Source organism: Lepisosteus oculatus, chromosome 3 (genome assembly GCF_040954835.1).
Source record: "Lepisosteus oculatus isolate fLepOcu1 chromosome 3, fLepOcu1.hap2, whole genome shotgun sequence".
Taxonomy (NCBI): domain Eukaryota; kingdom Metazoa; phylum Chordata; class Actinopteri; order Semionotiformes; family Lepisosteidae; genus Lepisosteus; species Lepisosteus oculatus.
In genome coordinates this window covers 72,698,519-72,715,345 of record NC_090698.1, presented here as the reverse complement: position 1 = coordinate 72,715,345, position 16,827 = coordinate 72,698,519, and the positions used below count along the sequence as shown (strand labels likewise).

The 16,827-nt window shown below is 39.4% G+C and overlaps 1 protein-coding gene across 2 annotated transcripts in view; it reads right to left on the bottom strand.

Moving 5' to 3' along the window:
- Positions 1-16,827, bottom strand: part of adgrv1 (adhesion G protein-coupled receptor V1) — a 203,650-nt gene that overhangs the window by 182,001 nt on the left and 4,822 nt on the right. The window lies entirely within an intron of this gene.

Genomic DNA, 16,827 nt, shown 5'->3' with positions numbered 1-16,827 from the left:
GTCATATTAAAACTTTAATATGATTAATTTTTATATGTGGAAGAGGAGTGTTTTGTGCTTTCAACACAGAGTTGCCACATCGTAATCTGCTGCTAATGAGAGGATCTCATGCCATTCTTCAAACTACCAAAAGCTTTACACTGGGAAAAGGTTTAAATTCTTTAATTAAATACACAATTAGCTCTGTGAATTCAGGTCGGAAGAACAATAAGACACATAGTCCTCAGGACGTGCGCCACGATCAACCTCATGCGACAGCAAGTGTTTCCTGTTAGATTGTATTGTAGAGACTCTGGCTGTAGCCACATCCCCTGTGATTTATGTCTGAACTATGATTCCAAAGGGGCAGCGTAGACTTGCATACCTTCAAAAACAACATTAATGACACCTTGACCGAAATCTCTGTAACACTCGTTTGTGTTTTGACAACTGCCATGGTTAGGAAACTGACAATCAACCGAACATTTAGAAATCTGAACTTTCAAACAATGGGTTTAGCTGTGCGGGCAAACAGAAGCTGAGGTCCAGACACTAACTGAAATCTCTTTCACGGCACTTGAGTTGGGTATGCTGTTTTCCAATCATTTCGGGAATAGGCTGTCTGAATACTAATAGCATGTTTTGCAAGCTCAAATTAATGTGGGTGCAACTCTACAACCAACGTGATCAGCATGTCTTCATCTCAACAAACGCTGCCAGTATGCCTTGGCTGCTGTAAATCATAATCTTTCCTGGTGTCATTTCTTCTCGCTATGTACAGATTAAATCATATGTGAATTCCACAGGACAGTGCAGTGGCTCTGTGACTAAGGATCTGTGCGTGCCTGTGGCTGGAAGGTTGCCAGTTCAAATCCTGTGGCCGGCAGAGGAATCCTACTCCGTTGGGCCCCTGAGCAAGGCCCTTAACCCCAACTGCTCCAGGGGCGCTGTACAATAGCTGACCTGCGCTCTGACCCCCAGCTTCTCTCCCTGTCTGTGTGTCTCATGGAGAGCAAGCTGGGGTATGTGAGAAGACAAATTCCTAATACAAGAAATTGTATACGGCCAATAAAGTGATCTTATCTTCTGCTTCCTCTTCTTTTCGCTTCCTGCCTCATGCATCCCTCCAACCCATCCCCACCTGTGCAGCTGCCCCTAGTTCACTCCTCTCTCTGGTTCCAGTCTCCATGACCTCTGCCCAGGAGGTCAAGCCAAGCAGAAGAAGCCAAATCTCACCCTACCTAAATATTCAATGAATGCATTGAATGCTTGGGCACCATTATTCCTAGAATTAAGAGACAACAATAAAAGTTAAAACTAGAAAATAAGAAACAGAAAGCTCCTATCTCTGCTGAAATCACAGTGATTGGAGACCTGCCCTGGAACCAGGAATCTGACCAGCATCCAGAGGCGAGCTTGTGAAAATCATCAAAACTGGATTAAGAGATGCTGACTGTGTGAGGAAAGAGAGACACAATGGAAAAATAAAGCCTGTTATTTCTGCTGTACACTCTTGGGTTGCTTTTCAAGCAGAGTCTATGGGAACTTCCTGATTTCATTAAATAGATTAGAGACCTAAAAAATAGTTTTGGTGCAGGCACAAAATACCTTTTGTCCAATATTTAGATTCTCAAAGCATTTGTGTGCAGAATGAATATCCCATTGATAATGTTATCAAGGAAAACTTAATCAAATTGATTAACAATAAGTTGTGTGCATGATAATAAAACTCACAGTTATGTTAATAAAAATAAAAATACAGTAATATAAAAATAGTATGGTACTTACTTTGTTTTAACAAACCTGCAGTGAAAAACGTAAGAAACATAATCCTGTCCTATGACTCTTCTACTAGAAAGCAAGCAGCATAAGGCTGCCTGTCAGTCAAGCCTATCATGAGACACACTGTACTATTTCTGTTTGACTTCAATCAGATATTAATATCTGGTTAATCAAGGGTTATTCATTTATTGAGCATATGTAGCTGACTTACACTACTTTACATACAGTCTTTTTAGCCCAGGTAAAACCAATGCTGATGCTTTCAAAATTGTGTCTGGATGATGTTTGAAGTTGCTAACAGTTTATGTTTACAGGTTCTCATGTATAACTCAGAGGAGATTAATTTAAGAGAAATCATTTTCTGCAATGTTTTCAATCACATTATACACAATACCAAGCTCTCCTTCTACCACCTGCAAAATTATTTTAAATTTGATCACTTCTTTAAATTTCAGATGCTGAGAGTGATACATGCAAAAAAACTGTTCCATCTTGATTTGTTCAATCAATCTTGGATCTTGTGCCATCACTCTATTGACCAGAATTCATTCTTTCCAAAACTACAAAAAAAAAATCACACTCTTGCCTAGACAGTTCAATTCGGAACCAATTTGTTGAACAAACACATTCATTGAATTAATTCAGGTGGGGAGCTGCATTAGCATGCGAAGGCCGCAAAGGATAAGCAAAGGATAAGCACAATTACAGCATTTGAAATGAATTGTATGTCTCTTACTTTACAGTGTGAACATTTTTTCTTTCCAAAACCACACAAAAATCACACTTTTGCCTAGATAGCTCATATCTGCACTGATTTGTTGATCAAACACAGTTCTGACAGAGGTGTTGTTAGATGCTCGATACCTGGCTCTATGTCCACAATACTTGTAGAGTAGTTACAAGACCCTAAGCGTAGCCACAAGTTTTCTGTTTTTAACTTCCATCCATCCATTTCTTAACCACTTCATGAAATTGAGCGTCATTGGGGAGCTAGTGAAGAGAATCCCAGCAAGCAAATAAGCTCAAGGCAGTATATACCCTGGGATTTTTTATCTTCTTAACTGAGAAGACATTTAACCTAAAAAAAAAGTATGTAACACTAAGTGTCTTAAAAAGCAATGCTTGAACTGAATTCTTTCTTCTAATCAGCAGCACATGAAAAGTACAGCTTTTCCCACTATACATGCCCAGGGCCTGGCACACAGATGGAACCAGTTGCTGTCTTCAAGAAGGAGCACAGCGTCCTGCAAGGAGTTTTTAAATGCAGAAAGTGAATAAAGGCAAACTGACAGTGCTGTTCCACCGCACATCTCCCTTATATCTAATCAATATTATATAATGTTCGCCTCCGCTCTGCAGGGCAACTGCATTTAAAACAGAGTGCACACCACGGCCAGGCAGGAAAGGACACATTCTTCCAGACATCTGCTGAAGGGACACACCTGCTAAGTTTGAACTTTAAAGCAATACCACACCCCTGATCCTTTCTGTAGATAATGCATTTTCCCTATGAATTCCTTTATTCACTTAGCACCTTTGTGGCACAGATAAACTGTAGCTGCCTTTCAAATTAGAAACTGCATTGCTTTAGAACTCTGAACATTTTTATAGTTAAAAACTACGTCTTCGATTTGGACTGACCCAAAGGGCTCACGCAGAGAGGGAAAGCTGAGGATTACAAGCATGAAGGAAACAATACTGTTAACAAACAACAATCTCTTCTGTTTCACTCAAAAAGCCTAATGTTGAGAAGATTACAGAGCCACCTTAGCCCCTTTCTGAAAAGGTCTTTGCTTTCTCCAGCCAGGTCTTTCAGCTAAAACACACAGCAAAGAAACAAGTCTCAGTGAAAATCCTGATCAGTAACCTGGACTGGAAAGATCCCAACACATCAAGCTGTTAAAATTAATATTAACATAATGCGGGTAAGGCAATCCTAGACTACTACTAATCCACGTGATTGAAAGCAGTATTAATTTCTTCTCTTTTACGAAGAAGGTACTGCTTTCTTTAGACTATCATGGCTCCCACACCATCTTCCCAATTTATGTAAGCAATAAAGAAAATCACAGTCTACATCGGACAATACCCATTACCCAGACCTCGGTTCACAATAGCATATTTCACATGTTGTATTAATTAGGTAGCTGAAGGAACACATTTATCTCTTGCTTTCCAAATGCAAATTCAACAGCTAAACGATGAATCAATCAATTGCTCCTCAGAAGCGGCTGTGTATCTTTGTCATTAACACGCTCATAGACATCGTACAGTTGTCTGTTTAGAAATGGGGGTGTTCTCCAAGGGGGGTTAAAAAAGCTTCTGCTCACAATTACTGTCAGTGGCAATTCTAGAGCAGATGCCTGTGAAAGGATTAAAGAAAGCTGTGTGTTCACCAAACACTGGATTAATGTGGGTGACTGAAGCTATAGTGGATCCAAAACATTCAGCTGTCACAACAGTTCTAGTGGAAAAAAAAACTTGTCTCATAAACTTTAAAATAACTTGAGATAATGAAACCATTTTTAAAAGGGTTGATTATATAAACATGATCAAAAGTGAAAATTCATTTCCTAAGGAACTAAAACGCTTTTGCAGAATGTCCAGTACAGCAAGCACCAAAATGTTTCATCTCTCTCATTCAAGTGGTTTATTCAAGTTGCTTTTACTTGCTTAAATTTCATTTTTTTCCCACACAAAAAATAATTTTGTGTTCTGCAGTTTAGTCAAGTTTTAGTTTGAAAAAGTTTGAAATAGAAGTATTCTTAGGACACTACATGCATAATACAGCTAGGTGTAAATTAAAATGTATACTGACATTATTGTTGTTCATTGGAACTTTTCAGAAATAACAATTAATTTTTAAAACCTTTATGCAGATTTTTCAATGCATGATATTTATGCACCAGTCACACGGTTAAAATAATTAATTAGTTGTTAGACGATCATGAGCAATGATACAATTTTGTTACAAATACATAATACAGACATTACAGAAATATATTGTGACGTACAGTATAATTAAATACATTATATTCCAAAATAAATGAAAATGCAAATGAATAATAATTCATGTATTTGTGGAACTTTAATTCTATCCAACGTAACTGGGGATGGTCTTGTGAAAACCCAAAGAGGGACATCATGTCAAAATGTTTGGGATTGATCACAACACCCACATCTACATGGTTTCCGCAGCTGGATGGATTAATACCCTCATCCATGTCCTTTTTTTAATTGTATAATGTTAGCATGCCCAAAGGGGTTGGGCAGCCAGTTGACCTTGGACCCCTGGAGGTTTTTTGGTTTCTCTCCTGAGCCTCGGGGCAACCTTGTTGTGAAAGGCGCTATATAAAAATAAATTGAATTGAATAGTTGAAACACAAATAGTCGCGTTTCAATACACTACTGATAGCTGGCAATAGAGGCAATCCTTTGGTATCAGATGATTTCCACATATTTCCTAGGAAGTCACAATGATTTCTCCTCTTTACTAAACCTGTACAGCCCCACGGGGTTTAGCCCCACACTGTGGCGATTCAGTGGCCAGTTCTGTACCTGGCACTTCTGACACTTCAACCAGATAAATCCAAAGTCTCCAGTCACAATACCCCTTGGCTGTCATTTCAAATCCCACTTCAGGCTTCTCTTTTCACCAGCTGGGAATTATTGTTCCATGCAAAACCACTTCAACTTCCCACCAAGAAAGTTCCTTAGACCTCTGAGTTGGGTATTGTACTGTATTGAGAATGGCATTCAAGCACCGGGTTACAGAAGCTTAAATGAGAGAGTCAGTGAGGCGAGTGTGACTGAAAGTGTTTCTGTTTTAATATTATATTCTCGCACAGAAGGCGTCACGAAAGCGAACTTCCCCACTTCCTTGACCCTCTCACCTCAGCCGTGACTCTGCAAGACTTCTGCACAGCAGTGCAATGCCAAGTAACTGAGACTTGCCAAGCTGTATCTGATCCTCGCCTGCCAATGTGACAGCATGTATAGTGTTACCTGGATGAACTGTGGGTCATTCTGAGGATCTAGAGTTACTTATGCTGGGAATGAGGCAGTTTCATAATCTTGGCATCAATTATTCAGAATGTAGGGATTCACAGTCAGTCTAATGAAGCTGTTTGTGCCTGCGTAGCAGGTATGATTCATTGGACTTCCAATAGGGAGTAAATAAAATGAGTAACGCCTCAGTTTATAGAAGACCATTCTCAAGAATAGCATGCCCTTAAGCTAGCTTTGTCACCCATTGTGAATCAAAGGGAAACAAACAACCGATGTCATGGTGCTTTATCGATCTTTTAATGCAACCGAAACCTTCCAATCAAAAGATCAATGTCTACACATAAATAAAAATGTCTCTGAAGCACTTGGAATGTATTAGAGTTGAACTTTTTTTGTGAGTCTGAAGACAGCTTTTCAGTAGTAACAGAACTGTAGAGTAGGGGATTATAAAACAGAAAAAATAAGAGTCCTCTGCCGATAGGGCTTCTAACCATAAAATGTCTCATACATAATTAAAGACGACATCTCAAGGGAGATTTTTGCACGCTATCATCTGTTAACACTTTGCGGACCAGCTTTCCTCTAATTGGGATACATCATTGCCGCACAGTGATGCCTTCACTGTTGGCCACACTCATGCCAGTTGACTTTACTGTACCCACAGACATACTGCAGAGAGACACGGCAGCCCTGTTTACACTGTTCTCAGCCGTAACTGAGAAAAAACTTTCAAACTACCATCAAAATCATTTTCAGTGGTAAAGTGTGGGGAAAGCACTGAAATCTAAACCTTATCTTCATTTAGAAAAAATGAATTACTGAGAAGTGTAGTATTAAGAAAGTGACAATGATGTTGCTTTCAATGAACTCTCTTCACCTAACACATTATCACATTTTTGTGAGAGACAGTGCTATGTCATATAGCGTGTCCTCTTTCTTACAAATTCAATTCAAATTTACATTGTGACAGGTTGATAACCATCCCCGTTGTAATGAAGAATACTATTAGAATGAACTAAAATATAGACCCTGCTTCATAAATATTACATTTTCCACCTAGACTCAGCCTTGACAAGGATTTGAGAAAATATTTCACTATAATTACATCAAATTAGTAATTTGATGAGAGCCTGGAAGTTCTGTGGCTGAAGTTGTTGGAAATAATACACTTTATGTCTTTAAATCAAGGAGTCAATGTAGAATGTAGAAAAAAAGCCCAGACCAGCAAGATCGGTTACGGTGGTATTAAGGGCTAAGTAAACAAATTACAAGACTTTGCCTGCTGTGAAAAACTATGTTGCTGTTGCTGTTGCTGTTGCTGTTGCTGTTGCTGTTGCTGTTGCTGTTGCTGTTGCTGTTGCTGTTGCTGTTGTATTAAGGTGGTGTCTGGGGGTGAGTTAAGGTGAGCAGTTCAAGTGCACCAACGTCTGCAGATCACGTGTCCAAGCATAAGAGCAGAAATCTACACTGCTGGCAGTGGACCTCAGTCAAAGAAGACGCAATGAAGTTGAAAGCAGTAGTGTGAGACTTATACTTGATAGATCACAAGGAAAGGGCACCTCATGCATACAATGTGGAAAGAAAAAGCTACAATGCCACACAGAGGTGCACACTGATATTATCAGCTTTCATCTGCTTCATTTATATATCTATCAGGAAAACACTATCCAGGGTTTTTGGTGATTTTGTCTGTAAGATGTCATTAATCGACTGGTCTGGTAACTCTTTTCCATTGCCTAAGGAGTCATTCAATACTAATAATACAGCAAGATTCTGACTAATTCCTTGAATAAAGAAGAAAGACCAGACTGCAATGCTACTGAAGGTCACTGAATCCATATACACTCGGTAATTTAGTTACGCCAAATTTGAAGGGCTAAAATGAAAATTATATCATATAAAATGGTAAATGCAAAGAAGCTTAGTATCTTCTTACAAACAGCTATCATTTTCTGGTTTTGAAAAAGGCTGAGCCCACATTTATAATTTAGGAAATCGTGTATAATCTGGTTCTGGTCTGTCCGCGAACTTCAGAGAACTTGTGTCGAATGTATTCAGTGTTTTGACATATCCACGCAGATTTCCAAACTTTACACAAAGGCTGCAGAGATTAATTTCTCTTAAATGTCTTGGCAAGAGATTGTTAGGTCAGAGGTTTGTAGTAATGACAGGTTTAGAAACTGGATAGAATATACAGTATACTAGAAAAAGAACCATTCGAGGATGTGTTTGTTCATGCACAGTACATCATTATCCAGGCCTTTGTGGTCCTTCTTCCCCACACAAAGATAGCAAACATTGACAAATAAGCATTACGGGAGCCAGGACTCTTGTCCGCAATAACAGAGAAAAAAAGCAGATGTGTATGCATACAGCACTGCCCTAACAAAATATCAGATAATGGTGTTTCACATTAGAGTAAACTGCTCAAAATAGGGTACAAAGCATGTGGTATAGCCCCTGATTCCTGAGAAACAAAGCAGCAAACCTTTCTCCCGGTGTGCTGTGCAATGAGAAAAAGGCTATAAAGGGTGATAGAAGTGACCTCACAAGAGCCCTGTGCGTCCGGTGCACTGAAAGCAACAGGGGACCTGGCTGATGTGTCAATTCAGACAGCTCAACAGACTTACAGGGAGAGTTGTTGGGCACATTGTCGCATACTGTCACAGACATGTACTGGAAATAATGCATCCATGTGGTACGACTGTAGCAACCACTGAAGTTGGAGAAACCAGAATTCTTCCAATCACTGTTTTTTTTCCTCCCCAAACTGATAACTGACAGATACCTGTTTCCTCCATCATTCTATACAACATTGACGCCTGAATGTGATGGCAGTCCAACGTGCTCTTCTTTTACTATGAAAGCTGTACAACTCGAGCGAGTGTACATAATCCCTGACACGTCTGGTTAAGGTGTCCGCAGTGTTTCTTCTTCACACATTAAATATGCTGGTTTCTTAGAACTCACAGCTACTTTCTTCTAATTAAAACAAGTACTTAAAACTCAGGGGTTTAACGGTGCTTTTGTTCTGACTTCTGTTCTCAATTACCTTCATCTGCTTATCTTGGACAAATATAAACATATGCATATCACATAAATATAATTGGGATTTTCTGCAGCAAGATCACTTTGGATGCCTTAAAACATGCAATTTGTTCCAGATATAGTATGCTTATGCTCTTACAGACCAGAGGAAAAGTGGAGCAATTCAGCAACTAAGAACGTGTATTGGACAGAACGTCACATTTTAGAAAAGGTTTTAAAAATGCTGTAAAAATGTAAGATATCTTATACTTCTGCCTAAAAAAGAAAAACATTTGATCACAAAATACAAACATCCTTCTCAAATGTATTATTCCCTGTTGAAAACAGCAAAAATGTGGCTGTATCCACACTTACAAGACAATTTCCCTATCAATACCTATGACCTAGATAAAGCAGAGATAGTTCACCATCTAGGGGTGAAAATATGCTAGATACTAGTACACTAAGAAGAGAAAAAAACATAAATAATTTCTCTAAATATTCTTTAAATTATGTTTCCAAAGCTTTATAAGTTTCTTCTGGGTGTTAATTCACCTACATTCTTGGTAACATAGTTGGTCTAATTATTTCATTAGCTGCATAACTCTAATATGTAAACCTGTCTCCAAGGTGATTTATAGGATACCTTTCATGATGTGAATGTTTTGTGTAAGCAACTGAAAAAGACAGTGTAAAAAATAAGTTTCATTTAGAAAATGTTTAGCTTACTCCAACCCAGGGGACGGCCCATCCCAGTACTGACCAGGCCTACCTTTGCTTGTCGGCACAGAGACGACAAGATTAAGGTACAAGGTGATGACACTGCAGTCAAGAACTGTGAGCAACCTCAGCAATCTCAATGCTGTATAACTGAAAGTGCTGGACACTGAGCTTAAAAAAGCACTCTCTCCAAGTTATTCACAAGCTTTCTCGCCATTTTATTGACATCTTTTTTTTCCCAACATTGTTGTTCTGAAAGCACATGGCCTGTAAGTCCAGATGTATGCATACTTTGTTGGAAAGTATGCATACACACACACTCCATCTGAGATGTTGATTTCAACTAACTGGTTAACCTCCCCAACAACTGAACGTCAATCAAGTCTGCTTCTGCCGCAGAATTCATTCTGGAACTAAAACCAGACCTTGCAAAGACATTGTTCCCATGCCCTTCTCCACAGCTTTCAACTTGTGCCAAACGCATCCTTATAAGAAAAAAAACTACAACAATTTTGTTTTTCAAAAAAGGAAGAAAGGCCCATTGAATTTCAGATGCTCCAAGTACTCAAGTGCAGACCGTTTTCCTTGCTGATTAGCAAGTGTTGCGACAATGGCTGCACTGGAAAGAAAGGTACTTTCAAGGGATTATATAAGAGCTGTTTTTCAACAGCACGAAGCCGAGAGAAGCAAATTATAAACCTTATTACTTCATTGCATGTAACCAATTGGGCCTAGCTGAAATGCTAATTGCCTTTCAAAAGAACTGATGGAGAGAAGAGGATCTTGTGATTCACAGACTAAAATGCACTTTTTGTTCTATTCTTTTTGGTTTTGACATTGTTTTTTTTTTTTTATACAGAACACCCCGACACACACATACACTCAAACACACACACACACCAGTCCCTCATCCAAATCAAACACATTGTCTTTTCCCACAGCCTTTAAAGAAAGATGTGCAAAATTCGTTGCGCTCTGCCTGAGCCTCTCCAATCTGCTGCCCTTGACAGACTGACAACAGATGGCTGGATTGAGGACAGAGAAAATCCCTCATAAGGTACAGTACTGACTCAAAAGTCTCACAGCACTGAGCACAGTCATGTGCAGTGGTGTATTTCAGGTGATTAGAAGGCAACTAACTGTATCAAGCTTTTTTAAATAAATAGCAGAATGGGCAAATACTTTGATAGCCTTTTTCTTCTTAACCCCAGGGAGAAAGTGTAGTATAACCAACAGCAGGTTATACAGGAAGGAGATACGGGTTTATTTTCCAGCAGTCACTGTACATTACTCTTTTCACTTCATAAACAAATTAAACCAAGAAGAACTGATTGGCTATATCCCGAGGGCTGCAAAGATAATGGTTTCAGGCAATCTACCCCAGAAAGATTTGAAGTCTTCAACATCCCATCACGTATAAATTGAATTTATTTCACAGATGCTTGGGAGATACACTGCATATCAGGGGCTTTGAAGTGAATGAAATACCACCCAGTGATGAGCTGAGGCAGAGCTTATGTGTGAAGGAGTTCATGTGTGAACCATTACGCCCTGCTTAATTAAGTACTTAAAACATGAACAAATACTGTCTTCATTTTATTAGGTAAAATGCTGTGTACGATATTGGTCCAACACATCACACAAAAGACACTGCTGCTCTGGAATCAGTCCAGAGTAGAGCAAACAGAAACATTCTGGGACTCAAGGCACTGTCCTACACTGACCGTTTCAGTCTTGAATAGAGAAGGCTAGGAGGGTATCTTATTCAAGGATTCTGTCCTCAAAGGCATTGTGAAAGTCAATGAACCATTGAACCCAGTGGACTTTGTCAGGATCAACAGTTAAACTGGGACCAGAGGATGCAAACTGGAACTACAAGGCACGGTTTTTAAATCTAATCTTTAATCAAAGAGTTGTGGGGTAATGGAACAACCTTTTAATCTATTAACTACCATATGGCGAGATGGTCTGAATAACCCCCTTTCGTTTGCAACCTGTCTTGTGTTCCAGTGTTGTGGATGATTGTGCTTTGTTAACAAATTTACACCGAACAGCCACGCAGCCTCCCGAGTTCTGGTCCTCAGTCATCACTACTGCTCTCCGTTGTACCATCAACAACTGCACATGTGCTCAGCCAGTAGACACTGCAGTCCTTCCCTCAGCCCCCCATCGCAGATAGTAAAGCCTGAAGAAGGCTCCACAGCTGAAACATTGTGTCTCTTTTCTTCTCCTTTCAGCATGGGATAAACCTATTACTTGTTCCTTCTGCAGCCTACGCATGCTGACACAGCTACCTGAACTAGTAAAGCCTGAAACACTTCTTTCCAGGTTTAACTGGAATACAAAACAACGTGTTGGTTACTATTATGCCTGAGTGGTACCTTATTAAATAGTGCATGAAGTTCACTTATAAGAGCACGTTTATAGCTTACTCAGAGATTGATGATGTTGAGGCGGATTTAGAGGAAACGGGCACTACAGCATTGATTCGGGTGGACACACTGAGTGAAATACTTTAAATAGTTCAAGTAGGGAGCTGCGTCAGCAGGCGTAGGCTGCAAAGGAACAAGTAAAGGTTTATTCCTGCTGAAAAGAGCAGAAAAGAAACACAACGTTTCAGCTGTGGAGCCTTACCAAGAAGGTTCCACAGCCGAAAAGCTGTGTTTCTTCTCTTTTCTTTTCAGCATAGAATAAATCTTTACTTATTTTAATGGTTTAAAATGTCACCTACAACCTTCATTGTTGAAATAGAACATTTTGACATGTTTATTTTAATGAGATTTTAATGTATGTACTTATGGGTTTTTTTCCCTTTCCTCTTTTAAAACATTACTTATGGCATGGTTTAAGGTACCCAGTCAAAGGAAAAGGTAGAATGAATGACTCTTTTAAATTAACTAGGCTAAAGCATTACACAGAGGGCTCTAAATCTGGACTTCATTCCAGTGGAAAGCTATGTTAGATAAACATTAATTTCTTGTAGAAATAATCTGAAACACATTATGGAAAAACTCGTGATCACATACACATGTGTTAATTAATTCATTCATTTCTAATTTACTAGGGGAGCAAGGATAATTCTAAGCCCAATAAGTCCTATTACTGTAATCAATCTATAGAACTAGAAAGTAACAACGAGGGCTATTTGACTTTGTAAAATCCAAAATCTTTTTCAGAAAAAAATAATAATATTAATAACACTACTACCCATCTTAATAGTAGTGATATGAGTGATCTGAGTGTAAAAAGAAAAACACTTTTCACAGATCCCGCCCGCCACCAGCGCTGACCAGGGCCCCGATCGGGGGTGACTAACAGGGGGAGGGGAGGCAGAGACGTGGTGAGCAGGCTTTCACCCCCCGTGACCCCTAGCATGTAGCCGTGCAGCGCTCCTCCCTCCGCAGACTATCGGCACACAACAGAGAAGCGCGGGGGGCACAACAGGCTGCACGGGCGGACATTTCCAATCCACTTCAAAAGAGGAACCCAAGATTTACAACCAGACAGGAGCAGAACATTCACCCTGCCCGGCCAGAACGAGGCTGTCTCTGTGCAGGTCCACTGCGAGGGAAACCACAGGTCTGGAAATCAAATGCGAACAGCTGTCGCATACTGGAGCTCCCATTATCACATGTGTGCTTCCAATACTTTAGAAGAGAAGAATCGAGATAAAAAGTCATACGTCCGTTTTATGGAATTTGTTAGATTTATGCTGGTCTTACACAAATAAAATAAATGACATTTGGACTAAAGACATTGTATTAAAATTCACAGGCAGAACTGAAATGTGCCTATTCATTTGCCAAGGGAGAATGAAATGAGTTTTTATAGAATCAAAACAGATTTTCCTTACAAATTAATTAACTTTAAATGGACCAAATAATACTTTGTACCTAACTATACATATATATATATTTAATGTTAAAATGATTGCAATACAGCTGTACAAGAAAACAGCCCTCCTACTAGTGGTGCCACAACAGGCTCTCACCCAGCAGTGAACTGAAGCTATTAGGGCTCATGGGTCAAAGGTCAAGTTCATTGTTCTGGAGATTAGGAGAGAAGAAAGACAGGAATGAGCTGCTCAAAATTCAGAGCTGTGGGGCTCTTTAAAAAAGGTCAAAACACCCTCCATTTTATTTCTGAATATATGTATATCAATATTGAGAATATTGAGTAAAATATCATTTTGAGCAACACTAAAATTAGAGGTGGGCATGTTAAAGTATGTAGTTCAAGTAGGTAGCTGTGCCAGAATGCCTAGGCTGCAAAAGAAGAAAAAGAAACACAACGTTTTGGCTGTGGCTTTGGGTGTGTTAAGGGGTTAAGAGGTATTAATGAATGGCGATATTCATGTTTAAAGTGTTATCACCTCTAAATCTGACTTAGGTACACAGGAGAGCATGTGATCGTGGCTGATTCAGTGGCTCCTTAAGTAATCAACATCATTTAGGGAAGCTGTCAGTTTAGAAAATCAGAAACCAGACTGTTGCATAAACTGGGTTAGGAGTACTTGGTAGCAGCCTTTTAGTTTGTTATTTAGATTGACAGGAATTTCCCAAAAACGTAAGCATTATTTCTTTGAAATTAATTTGCTTTGATAGCTGGTTTTATGTTGAAAATATCTAACTCCACAGTGGCACAGTGGTCAGCGTTGCTGCCTCACAGCGCTGGGGCCCTAGGTTCAGTTCCAGGGGTGCTGTCTGTGTGGAGTCTGCATGTTCTCCCTGTGTTCACAAGGGTTTTCTCTGGGTACACCAGTTTCCTCCCACAGTCCAAAGGCATACTGGTTGATTAACTGGTTTCTGTAAAACTGGCCCTGGCGTGAGTGTGCGTGTCTGTGTGTCTGCCCTGTGATGGACTGTCGTCTCATTCAGGGAGTATTCTGCCTTGCCTTGCCTTGTGCTTCCTGGGATAGACTCCAGCTCCCCTGTGACCCCGTACTGGAAAAGCAGATTAGAAAATGAAAGCATGAATATCCAACTCCCCAAAAACATATTCTGTCTTTTAAAAAACGATCAATGGCAGAATCCTCATGAGCAATTACACCATACATTCCCCTTATAAAGCCAATGACCTTAAAGGCAAGCTCGTGGAAAGACTGTACAAAACTAGAAGCTGAAACAGAAGAAAGTTCTGTGCTAAGAGTTCCAGATTCCAAACAGGATTGTTTTTATCGGCTCATGTTGCTGGTTAGTGCCGCACGACTAATCCTGGGAATCGGTCTGGCATTTCAAGGGAAACTGCTTCAAAAAACAGAAATGAATCTCTGGCTTTAATCAGCACTGGAGAAGCTCGGAGCTGACGTCACTTTGATGACCCTCACCTTGGTGTACCAATTTGTCTGAACTGGCCCCACACCCCTCTCTTTTTCGCTCAGTCATTACATTAAAGGCAAGCCAGGAATGGGTGACTTCATTTGTCTCATCGCTTTGCCTCAAGCCTTATGTAATAAGATCAATTTTCTCAACACGTGCAGTCCCCGACTCTACTTTTTCTTCATTGCGAAACCAGATCAAATAGTAATTAGCTGCTCGTATATCACTTTGGTTGATCAAAATAACAGAACTGAGGGTTAAATGGATGAATTCCCAAAATGTACTACTCACTAGAGCATGTTATGCTGGGTTTTCATGTTTTAAGATTTTGTCTTTGAATTTATTTCATATTTAATTAACACCTGAATGCATGAGAAAGTATCAGGACTGTGGCGGTGTGGGCTGGCTGAAGGTCAACTGCAAAATTACTTCAGTACTAGTCCCATAACAGTAATTACCTGAGTTTCCTGAACATCTTGAAATTACTGCAGCATTCTCCAAATGTTACATTTTTGTTTGCCAAAACTAATATCTTTTCTTGGGTTTTTAAACACCTCAACCTGTCCTTTTTTCCTTTCTTACTTAAAAAAAATCAACCTGCAATTGTTTTAATAAGCATGGTGCCAGAATACTATTTTTAAGCTGAATAAATCATATGCACACAACTTCTCAAATAAAACTTGAAAAATAAAGTGAGAACATTTTTGCAGATCTAGGTTTTGTGGATGACATAATAATCCACTAAAGGATAATTAACAAACATAAAGAATAGTGCAAATGAGAGTTTAATATTAGAATATTGTTAATGGGATATTGTCTAATTTATTAGAATAAACAGAACTTTGAAAACTGCATACTGCTTGGTAAGTTAGCAGCACTTTATATCAACTACAGATATAAAATGCTCACTTCAGTAGTTACAGACTTTCCTAATTTCAAGTAAATGCATCTGAAATGTCTTTGGCTTGACCTACCTTTATTAAAGAGACAACACCTGACTATATATATGAATATCATCCTCCTCTCTAAAGAAACGGGGATGATGTGGAGCTGCTGAGCAGTGATCACAGGACATGAAAGTCTCTCATATTTATACTTGTGTGACAACAGGGTGGGTAAAACAAAGAGGCCTTCTCTTCTTCCAGAATGTCAGTTTGGAACTGCAGTTTGCAAATAAATATATAATTAACAATGATAAAGGATTGAGAAAGTAAAATAACATGACTATCTTATGCATGAAAGGGCTTCACAGTTGTCTAATGCTTTCTTTCTCCTGGAATGAACCTCTGCTTCTTGCTCTGTGGCTCACGCACTGATGCAACTGTTTTTCAAATATCACTGTATTGCTAGTCTAGTGAGGACCTGACAGTGCATGACAAAAAACTGTCTGCCATTTAGGTCACACACATGTAATTAAGAGTTTAGATTATAGAAGACTTTTCCTTATAGTGTTCTAGAAGGCACATTTGGTACTGTGCATGTGCTGCAAGGCATGGAGATGCTACCACCTACCTCTACATATGTGCGTGAAAATACAGAAGAGTTCTGGATCATTAGGAAACCCAGGGTTTTTTTTGGCTGACCCACACAGAACAAAATGTTTACCACACTTCTGTGGCAGCAGGTTTGAAAAAGGGGGGGATCTGTATTCCGAAGGGATTATTTTATCATTTTGCCCAGTGTAAAGAAGCGTTTCTCTCACTCCGAGTCAGAATTCGTGACTTCAATGGGAATGCCTTGACTAATTCATGGCCTCCAGGACTGCCTCTAATATTTTATTAAAGCAATGAGGTAAGAGCAATGAGCAAAGAGGGCATGGGTTATCAGGGATATTATCACTGCTTGGTGCGTTATCAGGCATGAGGCACGGTCAATATACATTCTAACTTGTTTATAAAAATGGCGTTCTTTGGCCAGAACAAGAAATTCAGATATACTTCAACAATTGTTTAAAGAGATGTTTTTAGTGCACTGCAAGAAGTGATGAGAAAAT